At 39.2% G+C, this 14,885-nt stretch overlaps 1 protein-coding gene across 1 annotated transcript in view; it reads left to right on the top strand.

The window, feature by feature from the left end:
- The first annotated feature begins 690 nt into the window (after positions 1-690).
- Positions 691-14,885, top strand: part of LOC139166658 (cystathionine beta-synthase-like protein) — a 49,547-nt gene continuing 35,352 nt past the window's right edge. Inside the window, exon 1 of the mRNA XM_070750496.1 lies at positions 691-851. The gene's annotated coding sequence lies outside the window, so the exon portion shown is untranslated. The remainder of the gene's footprint in view (positions 852-14,885) is intronic.

Raw genomic sequence — 14,885 nt, 5'->3', positions numbered from 1 at the left:
AATCTAATATTCAACAAAGAGTTTAAAAAGCCTTCCAAATAATATTTCTCCAAATATTTAAAAATACTGTATCAAGGTTCTCGAAATGCCTAGCAATAGTACACAAAAATAATCTAAACAGGTGAAGAAGTGTATCAACCATATCCTTTAAATCAAAGAGAAGATGGTGCTAATACCGGTCTCCTAAGCCCTTGGCGATAATTGATGCATTGATGAAAGTGTATAGATGAGGCAAGATATTATGAATTCCAATATTCAAGCTCAATCGGGAACTTCTGGGCAGGGCATCTAAGAGAAAAATATCCCCCGTTAACTTTCGTAGGGTAATGATGAGTATTCATAATCGACGGGGGAAAGGCGTATGTAGAGTTATTTAAACATTATCTGTTGCTCGGCTTAGAGAAGGCGTGGAAATATGCCTTAAATTCAGAGTAACTACAAAGCTGAGTTTCACCCTGTCTCAACATTGACTCGTTTTAACACCCTGACGAGAAAACTGTATAACACTACCCCCAAGAGAAAATCCAATCGCCGTCAATCGCTGCGACTCTACCATTTTCATAAGTTTATACGTAACACGCTGTCCAAAACGAAGAAGCAATGTGCGCACATTGCTTCACTGAGGCAGTACCTTCTCATTGGTTATTCTCATTGGTTATTGCCCCTCACGCCCTCCTTCCAGCCAATCACGGCTTACTCTTTCCCTAAAAAATAAGGTGGATTGGGAAAGAGCTTCTTCTTACACGCTGAGCTAGCGGTTGGTCGTCGGCCGGCGAATATCTTCTGGCCGGGGAGTGTTTTCCATCTGTCGCGTGGAGTCTGTTATCCCTTTTCTCATTTTAATAAAGCACGTAAGTATTAGTGGTGCATTACTATTAGAAGGAAACGCACTTGTGTATGTCATAATTGAGTTTGGGATGCGCGGCTCCTGTGTTTATCCGGGCGCTAATAAAGTACAATCGCTATCTCTAGTTCGGCCGGTTATTCCTATTCTTGCCAATGCTGCCTAAGGCTGGTAGAAATAAGAGAGTATTTTAACAGCTGGAAGGCGAATTTCCCTACCTCGTAGTAAAGTACCAGCTCAGGAGCTTATTTCATCTAATGAGGGGAGGGAGGAGAGAAAGAGTGAGATGGGGCAACTGTAGCTCTAAATTTACAGAGCTGGAAAGTGGAGAAGGGTTCTTTGTTCATGAAATGCTTGTGATTTCTTATCCTCCACCTTGTGGTTGCATCAGCCTGTAGTAGGACAGGTGACCTAGAAGCAGAATCTTGAGGAAAATGCAGCGGCATTCAATAAATGTTTTAATTCTCCTCTATAGTGTTTCCCAAACATTAATTCTTAATGAGCAGTGAAGGCTATAGGATGTTGAAAGATGAAGTTCTACTTTTCTTGACGACTTCTAACTTTCTGCTTCCCTTTTGAAAATAAAACAGGCATGTAAATTGAGAGCTAGAGCTGTGTAATGATGCATAACTCAAATGCCCTTTTTGTGCATTTCCCAGGTGTGTTTGAGGGACCTCTAGCTGTGAAACAGATTTTTTAGGTTGATACAACTTAGTTATGTTTACTCGGAACAAACTTCTGAGTTCCTTGAGTTAATTCTTAGTTAGCTATATGTAGTGTGGGCAGTGAAGGGCTACCAAAAATTTTACTACCACACTGTGGACGTGGCTCATGCAGGACGCCTTGCATTTTCTTTCAACATCATTCAGTGCAAATTGGGTGCTCTGGGGTGGAGCTCCATTTTTGCTATCCCACTGCGTTCCACCCCGTCCAGGCAGTAACCCACTCCTGAGCGTGGGCTACATACCTACAGCTTAACAATTGATGAGGCTTTAATTCAGATTTAAAACGTGAGATTAAATTGCAGTTACCTGTCTCAATTGATTTAGCTCACCCTACTGGAACAAACAATATTAGTACACTCCAGGTTCTCTTTATTAGGCAGGGTCATCTTGTAGTATCTACGATTTGAATCATGCCTTCTTTGTCATAGGGCCTCCTTATGGAACAGGCCTTGTTTCTCCTCATATCTATAAAGACAGTGAGACCTTTTTAAAATATGAATTTATCAAACAAATGCAGAATTTAATTATGGCATTGAGTTATATAATCTAATACTAATTCGCATATGTAGTATTTATAATATTGGGAGCATATTCAGGGATTTTTAATCTTCAAACAATACCAAAACAAAATATGGTGGAATTTGTCAAGTAGAGCCAAAGCATATAGTATAAGATAATGAGACTTGCGTATACTTGATATGTGCTGAGTACATTTCTTGAATTTTTAAATTCCTATAAAGCAAAATAAAAACTGAGCCCTCCTTGGATTCCTTCTGAACCAAAAGAGCAAATCCCAACATGAGTGGAACAGGTAATAGAGATATTGCATGGGATTGCAGGGACATGTTTTAAAATTATTAAGAAGATTTTGGAACATAATTTACAAAATGTTTAATATGAAAGGATTTAATAGCACCTACCAATCTAATAGCATCTACCAATTTGGTGTTGCAAGGGGTTGCATGCCATACCCAGCCTTCAGGCTAAATGTCAGTCTTTCTCAGTTAATCTGCCAATGGTGTGGTTTTGTTTTCTCTCGCTCTGTCAAGGAATAGTAAAGTGTAGAAGCTAGTATAATACAATTCTTTCAAGTTATAAAGAGAACATAATTATGCATAGTCCATCTATTTGTATATAAAATGTTATAATGTCACATGTTTTTTTTGCTGAATTTGCAAATTAAGGGAGACTAGGATAGATCTATTTCGGCCTTATTTTGGCCTCATCAGCTAGCCATACCCACTGGGACTTGAACCTGCAATCTTTGCCTTGTAAGGCAGAGAATTATCCTCTAGGCTACAGTATTCAATCCCTTCAGCTCTGCTGTATAATGTTGTATACAATTGGTTTCAATAATTGGGAATCTTTAGTGAGTGTAGTATTATCCATACCATTCTTTACCACTTATTTATTTTTATTTGTTGATTAAAATCATAGATGTCAATGAAATTCATTTTCTGATCTTTGATACGTAGCTAGCAATATAATGGTGTTGCATGATCTGTCCGTATTAAGCTTATGACCCTGTTTGCATGTATTTATCTTGCCTTTTTAGTAGTTTAAGGAAGCATGCATACTAAATACTCTTATCTCATATTTTTTCCATAACAACAAAACCTGTAAGGTGGATTGGGCTGAGGAAAACTAAGAATTGGCCCAAAATCTCCCTGTTGGCTTTCATATCTAAGGGAAGACTAGAACTTAGTCTTCTGGTTTCTAGCCCAGTAGCTTAATCACCGCCTCCAACTATCTCTTTTAAACCTTTTTACAGTTAAAGCAACTTAGTAGTTTTAATTTTAGGATGAATGAAAGTATGCCAAAGACACACCTAATATGTTATAAAAGTAACTTCTAGTTCTGATCTCTTACTAATCTTTTTGGAGGAAACCCTAGTGACTTCCATTCTCCAAACATAACCATCAAATACTGATGATCATTGTACATACTCCATTTCATCTTCCTGTTTTCTCTCATCTACACATAAAAAATTGCCTCCCCCAAATATGCCTAGCTAGAATGGTGGATTAGGACCAGAGAATCTCATATTGTGAATCCATCACAACCACAAAAACATAGTCACTGATGATAGATTATTCACTTTCTTTCAGCCCATTTGTTAATATCTCACCATTTGTGATGTTTGCCTTTCTTTATTAAATCAGTATGTTTGTTGCAAAACATGTTGTGTAAGCATGCCATTCTTGACCTTAAAAGTGATATTTCTACTCTAGAAATCTATTGAACTATTACTGAAATGTTTAAATGAGCAGAATTCACGGCAGTAAGAAATGTAAAAATGCAAATATATAACAACATGCCAGTTATAGTACTGTGGTCTGGATTCACATTCAGTGAATGTGGGAAGTGGAAATGAATTCTTTATTTTGAAATCTATCTCTCTGAAGTTTATCTGTGTCTGAGAAGCCAAGATGGTTGTCATTTGATGACACTACTCTAAGAGTAATGAATACATCTTGGGGAGCTGTGAAGAAAAAAAACCCCTTTACATTGAAAATACTAATAAATTTCATGTTCATGTGAGCATACATTGAAATGTAGGACAATTCATTTGCATTTGCAAAATAACCTTGTAGCATTAAAAATACAGAGAAGCATTATGTATTTTTATATTTTTCATCACTGCAGACTCTGCAGTTTGTTTTGTGTCATTTATTCTTTCTGCAATTCCCCCCAATTTATTTTTTCAAGACTATCTGCATAACTAATGGCAACATTTTGGTTTTCACCATTCTTTTCCTTGAGAGTATATTATCTCAGATATTATTCTGGATTTTTCTGGGGAAAGTGCCTAATTTATGTTAAATCTGAGGAGAATTTAAGTATTGTTGGGAACTTTGACAAAGTTTCTTTTGTCTAGTGAGCAGAATACTTGGTGAAATATTGGGTTTATTTGGAAATATATGTTAAATCTTAATAGGTGTGCCTTAATACGTGTTTATATAATATTAAGTATGTCATATCTTGATTATGACTAATAAGTTACTTGACGTACATTCTGTTTGTTTTTTTCATTTCTCACAACCTATGCCTCACACTGAGGAATGGACTAGAGCAGTGATGGTGAACCCTTCGAGTGCCAAAAGCGTGCACACACATGTGCATGCTCACATTCATACTTCAATGCCCCTCCCATGTGCCCCCCCGTGAATGCGCACATGACCACCTGACATGCTGCCCTGCCCTCCGTGCACACTTCCATGCATGTGTGCATGACCCTCCCCACACACCCCATTTTAGAAGGCCTTTCTGAAGCTTCCGGAGGCTGGAAGTGGACCCATTTCTGGTGGGCCTGGTAGGCTCATTTTTCACCCTCCCCAGGTTTCAGAGACTTTCTTAGAGCCTGGGGAGGGTGAAAATGGCCTCTCCTGCCCCCTGGAGGCCAAAAACGCCCTCCCAGAGCCTCCACGCAGGCCCTGTACTTACCTGGCATACAAAATAGACCGCATGAAAACTCCTGGGAGAGGAGGGGTGGCGTGAGTGGAGCCAACTGAAAATTTGGCCAGCAAGCACATGTGCGCTGGAGCTGAGCTAGGGCAATGGCTTGAGTGCCCGCAAATATGTCTCCATGTGCCACTTGCGGCACCCATACCATAGGTTCACCATCATGGGACTAGAGTGTCTAACCTGCTGTCTTTGAAGGTGTTGCTCTTTCTTTGAACAAAGTGACCTCAGAACGCTGATGCATCAACTGGGATCATCCAGACTGCATTACTGTAATGTAGCTTGTATTAGGGCTGTCTATGAGTGCAGTTTAGAAACTTCAGCTAGTATTCAGGTTGTATTTGCCCTTAAACAATCGTATTGACTACCTGTAGTTTTCTATACAAACATAACTAATTTTTATTTCGAGCCTTTCAGAAAATGCCTCTCTCGGCACTCATTACAGCTGTACGTATTCAGGTGCCATCAACCTGTTTGATGGAGACTTGGAATCAAGCTGCCTTACTCCTGTTGAGGAATATTTATTTACATATGAAAATGGATAGATCCTTTTTAGGTGGTCTTCAGGAGAACTATAAAAATTTTTTTTCATTCAGTCTAATTCTTAATAACATCAAGTACAATATTTTTCAAACATAGAAACTTTAAATTGCATGGATGTTCAATATATTGAAATGCCGATTGGAAAATTCTAGAAAACCCCATATCTTAATGTTGTCAAATTGGATAAGCACTAATTTAGTGGTTTTTCATGGTTTAATAATGATTTCAATGAGTTTAATCTTTTTTAGCATTATTGTATTTTTATAGCTTAAACTTAAAATATAAAACTGCCTGATGTGTTTAGAAAGAGTGATATGAAATGGAAAAAATATAATATTACAATGATGCAATTATTTAATTTATCACAATAATGTAATAGAATATGGACAGATAACAGTTTTTCTGCCTTCTGTTATGGCATCAGATAATTGAGTCAGGTACCCAAAATCTTTTTTGGCACCTGACTTCAGTTGCTCTTGTCCTCTCCAGAAATCACTAATTCCTACCTGTTTTGCCTGCTAGACAAGTCAGTTCCATCTTCTATCAGATAAGAATTTCTCCTTGCACACAGTAGACTTGTTTACCCACTAAGTATTTTAAGCGTTGTTGTTTTTGGTGAGTGTGTACCTTATTTATTAATTGGTAATCAGACACTGAATTAGAAAAATATGAAAAAGAAACATGAAGTTTTTACAACAGATTTTCAACCATGACAACTTCAAGACTTGTGGATTTCAACTCCCAGAATCCCTCAGCCAGCAAAGCTTGTTGTCCACAAATCTTAAAGTTGTCAAGGTTGGAGACCCCTGATTTACTTTATGTGCACAGAGCAATGATTTCTGGTTATTAACAGAATTGAATAATCGTATTCTTGCTATATCTATTTTTGCCTCCATCGGCCTGTGGATGCTACCACGTTTTCCCCAAAATAAGATGGCCTTATATTTTTAACACCCCTCCCCCCAAAATGCCCTTGGCCTTATTATCGGGGGGGGAGCTTATTTACCCCCTGCCAGTATGAGGCAGGGAGGGGCAAGAAGTCCCTCGTGTCAGCTTCCTGAAGGATCATAGCAGACCATCTCATCATTCATGAGCAGTGATTAGCGGGTGCCACTCAGGACGTGGCCTAAAGCAAAAGCAGTAGGAGGGCAAGTGGTGCGTACTGGGCCACTTGGGTTGGAACCAAATAACGGTAAAAAAATTGTGAATAGCTGCTGTTATAGTACCCTTCAGAAATGCGGCGCATGGGCTGCACCGCTTGGCCTTCTGCTGCTTTCGTGGCCACAATCGATGGCAAAAGCAGCCACGCTTGCTGGAGGTGCTGGCTGGAGTGGTAGCCACAAGGCAGCTGTTCTGTGGATGGAATTGTCTGCTGTGACTGTCACTGTAGGTAAGGAGGGGGGCGAAGCATGTGGACATGTACTTGTTAACAAGTACATATTTTATTACTGGAAATACTTTCTGAAAATTTCTGAGCTATTCCATCTCCCAACCCCACACCCCACAGATCACAATTTCAAGAATTCCTAGCCCACTCCCTTCCCCTTTCAAATTAAATGTTAATTTGCTTTTCAGTTAAATTATAAACTTTATTTACCCTTTAAAAATATGAAATGCATACATCCTGGACATACAAAATACATAGTACATAGAAGGAAGCTATATACCATGAGATGAAGGATTAATTGATTGATTAGATTTTTAGAATGCTGTAAACTTATGAACCCTAGTTTTGAAGAATATCATCATTGGCTACCTTCAGTCTTGAAAGACTATGGTATAATACCATAGATTAGATTAGATTAGATTAGATTAGATTAGATTAGATTTATATGCCGCCCCTCTCCGCAGACTCGGGGCGGCTCACAACAATGGTAAAAACAGTACATAGTGACACATCCAATACCCACCAAGCCAATTACAATTTTAAGTTAAGAAATTCTTAAAACAACCCCAATATATATAAAAAACAAGCACACAATCAATCAAACACCAAAACAACATGGGCAAGGGAGAGATGTTTCAGTTCCCCCATGCCTGATGACAGAGGTGGGTTTTAAGGAGTTTACGAAAGGCAAGGAGGGTGGGGGCAACCCTAATCTCAGGGGGGAGCTGGTTCCAGAGGGTCGGAGCCACCACAGAGAAGGCTCTTCCCCTGGGTCCTGCCAGACAACATTGTTTAGTCGACAGGACCCGAAGACCCATCTAGTGTGGCTGAAAAGGCCAATCCAAGAGTGGCAATCCCTTCAACACTGAGGGCAGATCCATTCAGTCCCCTGTTTGGCCCCTGGATTTTGCTGGCTCTGGGACTGCCTCTTTGCCTCAGTCTGCCGAACAAGTGTCTCCTCGAAATGGAGAAGGCCATGCTGTGCCTTTAGCCTCCAAACTGAACGATCAGAGGTCAAGGTTTTTCAGCTGTTAATGTCCATTTCCAAAGCCTTTAAAAATCCCTCTTACAGATATCCTTATATCGCAGCTGTGGTCTCCCTCTGGGATGCTTTCCCTGCATCAATTAACCATACAGGAGATCTTTCGGAATCCAACCATCATCCATTCTCACAACATGCCCAAGCCACCAAAGATGTCGCTGTTTCAATAGTGTAGTGCACGCTAGAAATTTCTAGTGCACGCTAGAAATTCCAGCACATTCCAAGACTGTGCTATTTGGAATGTGCTGGAATGCCAGGTGGTGCCAAGGATACTTTGGAGACAGCGTATATGGAAGATTTTCAACTTTCTCTCCTGTGTAAAAGGAAAGACTCGCTGCAATACAAGAGTGTGCTCAGGACATAGGCTCTATAAACCTGGATCTTTTAATGTTCTGTCAGCTTCTTATTAGGCCATATTCCCTTTGTGAGCCTAAAGAATGTGGTGGCTGCTTTACCAATATGTTTATTCAGCTCAGTTCTAGAGAGTGTGTCAACGATGGTTGAGCCAAGGTACACAAAATCATGGATGACCTCCAATTCTTCTGCAAAGATTGTAATATGGGGAGGTGAATCCACATCTTGACTCACAACTTCCGTTTTTTCAGGCTGATTGTTAATTCAAAATCTTGGCAGGCCTGTGAGTGGTTGAAGGTCTTCAGCAGAATGAGCAGTAACAGCAGTATGATCAGCGAAGAGGAAATCCCATAAGCATTTCAGCTGGACTTTAGACTTCTCTCTCAATCTAGATAGACTAAAGAGTTTTCCATCTGATCTAGTCCCTCTGTTAAAGTTCAAAAAACATGCTTCAGCATGACAGCAAAAAAGATCCCGAATAGAGTTGATGCAAGGATGCAGCCCTGTTTCACTCCATTTCTAATGTCAAAGGAATCTGATGTTAAGCCATCAAAAATTATTGTGCCCTTCATTTGTTATGAAAGGACCTGATGATGTGGAGGAGCTGGGGTGGACAGCTGATCTTGGGGAGGATTTTATAAACGCCATCTCTCCTAATCAAGTCAAAAGCTTTTGTAAGATCTATAAATGCTATAAAAAGTGTCTGTCTTTGTTCCCTGCACTTCTCCTGAAGCTGTCAAAGAGAAAATACCATATCTGTAGTGGACCTGTTGGCTCAGAATTCACATTGTGATTCTGGATAGACTCTGTCTGCAAGCATCAAGAGCCTCTTCAATACGACACGGGGAAGCAGCTGCCTTACCACACTAAGAAGAGACATGCTACAATTTATTTATTTATTATTTAGATTTGTATGCCGCCCCTCTCCGCGAACTTGTTAGAGTCGCCGCTGACACCTTTGTTATACAATGTGATAATATTTGCATCCTTCATGTACTGTGGTACTCTGCCTTCCCTCCAACAGTCAGAAGATTTTATTCATTTCCATAGGAATGATCTCTTTGCAGCACTTCAAAACTTCGGCAGGGATGTTATCTTTCCCAGGTGCCTTGCTGGAGGCAAGGGAGTCCAGAGTTAGAACTAGTCCCTTAGTTCTTCTAAGGTTGGTTCACTGTCAAGCTTCTCCAAGACAGGCAGGCACTCAATGCCATTCAAAGCCTTGTCAGTTATCACATTTTCTCTGGAATATAACTCAGAGTAGTGCTGCACCCAGCATGCCATCTGCTATGTTCGGTCCTGGATAATCTCAAAGAGGCAGATTTCTTCTGTGTTGGCCCAAAGACCTGCTTGATGCTATCATACTTTCCCTTCCCTAAGACCTAAGATTGAAACAACTGGAGCAGATTGACAATTCCCTTCCCTTTGAATGGCCTACCTCTGTTCCCATAATATATTTTACTTAATCTTAAATCACTGAGATCTACTCTTTATTTTTTGTTAATTAAATGTATGTGGCTCCCCATTTCATGGAAAGTAACCCTAGTTGACATACAATAATCCAGTACTATTTTGCCCTACTACCACCTTCCATCCTACATCATAAGCCAACAGCCCACTATAATTAACTTATTCAGAAAAATATGCAAAACCAGTGATCTGATGACACCATTCAAATTGACACTGCATGTAGTTTACTGCCCCTTGCCCACTATGCAACCAATTATCCTGAAAGCCTTTGGGCAGTCTCTTCATCTCGGATTGGAAGAGTCTATTCTATACTCCATATTAGCTCACCACCACACATCCTTCTGATCTTGATGTATGAAAAACTTTCCATTAGGAAGAGAGTATGGCTGACAAGTGTCAACCCCACTAGATAGTGCAAATGAGAAAACTCCATTGGAACCTATCCTTCATTAACCCTGCTGTTCTGTTCACACACTTGTACTGTTCCCGGGTCTATTTGACCAGGACTAAAAAAAGGTTGATTTTAACTACTTAAATTTGTTTTTTTGGAAAACATTTTACATTGGTTTACTAATTTGAACATTCCTGATCATAAACAAATAAAAAATGAAATGAAAAAAGTTAATGTTTATTTGTTTATTTTGCTCAGAAAAGCCCCCCACCTGGCTGTGTGCAATTATGTTTGCTTTATATATAGACCAGGCTGCAAGTTGCAAATTACATCCTTGTTTTTAGTACAATGGATTTCTTCAATAAAAAGTAGCTGTCTGGGTATTATTTACTTACTTTTCTGTGTACTTCATCCAGTGATGGGCTGTCTGTGGAACAAACAGGTACGCAGTACCGGTAGCAAACTTCAGATCGTGCAGAATGTGGCCGTGAGAGCCATCGTGGGGCTTCCTAGATTCGCCCACGTTTCTGCAACACTCCGCGGTAGTGCACTGGCTGCCGATCGGTTTCCGGTCACAATTCAAACTGTTGGTAATGACCTTTAAAGCCCTACATGGCATTGGGCCAGAATACATCTGGAACCGCCTTCTACCGCACGAATCCCAGCGGCCGATAAGGTCCCACAGAGTTGACCTTCTCCGGGTCCCGTCGACCAAACAATGTCATTTGGCGGGCCCCAGGGGAAGAGCCTTCTCTGTGGCGGCCCCAGCCCTCTGGAATCAACTCCCCCCAGAGATTAGAACGGCCCCCACCCTCCTTGTCTTTCGCAAATTACTCAAGACCCACCTTTGTCGCCAGGCATGGGGGAGTTAGGATATTCCTTCCCCTAGTCCATTACAAGTTATGTATGGTATGTTTGTGTGTATGTTTGGTTTTTATAATAAGGGTTTTTAGTTGTTTTATTAAATTAGATTGTTACATGTTGTTTTTTATCATTGTTGTTAGCCGCCCCGAGTCTGCGGAGAGGGGCGGCATACAAATCCAATAAATAATAATAATAATAATAATAATAATAATAATAATAATAATAATAATAATAATAATGTACATCCTTGCTTTTAAAACAATGGATTTCTTGCATAAAATTAGTTGTCTGGGTATCATTTACTTACTTTTCTGTTGTACTTCTGGTAGCAAACTTTTGCTTAGCTTATACTCGAGTGTAAGCCTAGTTTTCCTACCGGTACTGCATACCTGTTTGTTCTGCCTGCAGCCCATCACTGGATGAAGTACAGTCCCTGTTAAAAGCGGTGTCCCCCAAGGTAGGGTACTGGGACCAACGCTCTTCATCCTCTACATCAATGACCTTTGCGATCACATCACAAGCAAGTGTGTTCTCTTCGCAGATGATGTAAAACACTAGAGTGCCCTCTGTCCCCTGTTCTACTGTCTCTCCTATATCTTCTCTTCTATCCCTGTATCTTTTCTTCTATTCTCTCATTGATATATTTTATTCCTATATTTTCTCTTCTATTCTTTCTTCGATATATTTTACTCGTGCGTATCCTCTACAACCTTCATTGTGTATTATTGTGTATTGGACAAAATAAAAAATAAATAAATAAATAAATATATTTCTTAATAGCAACAGATAAGCTTATTTCTTAATAGCAACAGATAAGCTTATTTTGATCATACCACAGCCAAAAACTCTTACATCCTTAACTAAACTGACCAGTCACCAAACGATATGGGAAAACATTGTATATAACAATGATTGTTACATACAGTAGATTTTGAACACAACACTGTCAATTGTACACTGAATTACTCAGTACATTTATTAATCTGCAGTAGAAAGGCAATTCACCTAAATAATTAACTGTAGACTGAACTGTAGAACTGTAGACTGAAGTGCAGTCAGGCAGTAGGGAAAGCAAGTAGGATGCTTGGCTGCATAGCTAGAGGTATAACAAGCAGGAAGAGGGAGATTATGATACCGCTATATAGAATGCTGGTGAGACCACATTTGGAATACTGTGTTCAGTTCTGGAGACCTCACCTACAAAAAGATATTGACAAAATTGAACGGGTCCAAAGACGGGCTACAAGAATGGTGGAAGGTCTTAAGTATAAAACGTATCAGGAAAGACTTAATGAACTCAATCTGTATAGTCTGGAGGACAGAAGGAAAAGGGGGGACATGATTGAAACATTTAAATATATTAAAGGGTTAAATAAGGTCCAGGAGGGAAGTGTTTTTAATAGGAAAGTGAACACAAGAACAAGGGGACACAATCTGAGGTTAGTTGGGGGAAAGATCAAAAGCAACATGAGAAAATATTATTTTACTGAAAGAGTAGTAGATCCTTGGAACAAACTTCCAGCAGACGTGGTAGATAAATCCACAGTAACTGAATTTAAACATGCCTGGGATAAACATATATCCATCCTAAGATAAAATACAGAAAATAGTATAAGGGCAGACTAGATGGACCATGGGGTCTTTTTCTGCCGTCAGACTTCTATGTTTCTATGTTTCTATGGTTAATATGTGAAAGGTACAAATAATTTCACACTTCCAACCTTCAGAAAAGTCTGACTCTGGATACTCACCCATTTTGTTATAGAAAAGCAGAACTTTTTAAACTTCTTTGTTTAGCCTTCTTGCATCATGTCCACCCTGTTTTATTTTTCAATTTTTCTTTTCTTCCTTTCCTAGTGTATACCCCTGCTCCCCTAGCTCATTTTCTTTTCTTCCTCCCTCCCTTCTCCAGTTTTAACATAGTAATCAGTTAATTATATAAGTGAGCTATTTTACTAATTAACTTTAGTCAGTTTTATAATTTTATTTAACTACTTTGTTTTGCCCAAGATTTGTTTCAACTGAGATTGGCAACCCGGTTTGACAAGTTATAGAAGTTGAGTATTGCGAAGATTTTCTGTCAAAATTAAAAAATGTATTTAGGATGAGATCATTTCAACACAGAGTTTATCTTTAAGTAAATACAATAGAAATTATTTCCTCTATGCTGTATTACAAAATACCTGGAAATGGCGCCAGTATTATTGTAGGAATGGTAAACACAGATGAACAAAAAGGAATAGCTAGATTTCTTTGGTTTAATCAATGAACAGTATTTAATAAATTAACCTGCTTTATAACGTATAGTATCTGTGTTTACAGCTAGCATTTGAAGAAGAGCAACAAAAGCTTGTTCAAAAGCTCAACATCTGTTCAGAAGTTGGTCAACATCATGGAACTGAAATGGCTCATTAAGTCATCAGGCCCTGCCTTTACTTAATATAAAATACAAATACAAATATTTATTTAACCTTGAATATACAGGGTTATTCAAAAAGAATGAATCAATTTCATGACGCAATATTTTATTAGGGTAAAGTAATACAAAACTCCAGCCAAGTCACAAGTATTTTACTCACAATCAACTTTTATTTCCTATCTTACAAGTTTTCAGTGTGGCCACCACCTGCAGCAAGGGCAACATCAATGCGATAAGAGAATTCCTCCCAGGCGCATATCAGCATAGCACAATCCACTAAGTTGATCACTGTTGTTATTCAATGTTTAAGGTCATCAAGGTTAGTGTGTAGTAGTGGAACATAAACATAGATAACTCCTTTTTCAATTGGTCCCTGACTGATTATGTACATGACGATGCTTGAGAACTGAAGCAATGCATCATGATATTTAATGTATCACAAAAGAACTCAAGAATTTTGTGTTTAATTGCTTCCTCTCTCTGCCGTCTCCTATCATGATTTTCAATGAGATTATTTTTCTGAGCATTCTGTTGAAATTTCCTTGTAAAAGACAAGTTACGACTTGCTTCTCTTGCAAGATTCTCAAAACTGGGATTGTACTATATCCATCCTAGCTCTCTGTAGCCGCTGAACGAGTGGTCATTAAACAAGACCATTTGTCTAGATATAGTAACTGTTAGTAAACTGTTAAAAGGCCTGGTGTTGATGGGAACTTAGCAGGGGTGATTTTCATGAGGAACAGATGCAGCCACAAAGCATTCTTTTGAGTGGTTCAAGGACATCCTATGCCCACATCCTATGAAGCGGAGGAAGGAATCTGAGTGGGCAACGTGACAAGTTTGGTGGGTGGGGAACAAGGGATGTGAACTTTCAATGAGTGGGAAACTCTGGAAATAAATTGGAACTTTGATGTTACCTGGAACCTTGACATAGACTTTGGTTCAATCTGAGCAAGATTAAGTGGTTGTGGGCTTTTTGATTCGCTGATACTGGATGGGCTTCTATTCCCTTAGACAGATTTGGTGGTCCTCTTAAACTCTCAGGTCCTACAGAAAGAGCAAATGATATCCATGACCAGGAGACCTTTTGCACAAATTCATGTTATGCACCACTCTGCTAGTTCCTAAATTGGGTGGCCTTGTTCATAGATACTCATGTCCTGTATACCTTCTGCATGGACTAGTACAATATGATATACATGGGGCTGTCCTTCAAAACCACCTGAAACTCTATTTGGTTCCGAATAGTATAATGGTGCAAGTGGTTATAAGTCCACCGCTGCTTTACAAGCTGAACTGGTTAGTTTCAGCATCTTCACTCGATTTTGTTTGGCTGATATGTTAATCAAAGAGGATTTGATATAATCCCTTTGTTCTTATCTATCCA

This window comes from Erythrolamprus reginae, chromosome 4 (genome assembly GCF_031021105.1).
Source record: "Erythrolamprus reginae isolate rEryReg1 chromosome 4, rEryReg1.hap1, whole genome shotgun sequence".
NCBI classification, from domain to species: domain Eukaryota; kingdom Metazoa; phylum Chordata; class Lepidosauria; order Squamata; family Dipsadidae; genus Erythrolamprus; species Erythrolamprus reginae.
This window is presented reverse-complemented; position numbering and strand designations above follow the sequence as displayed.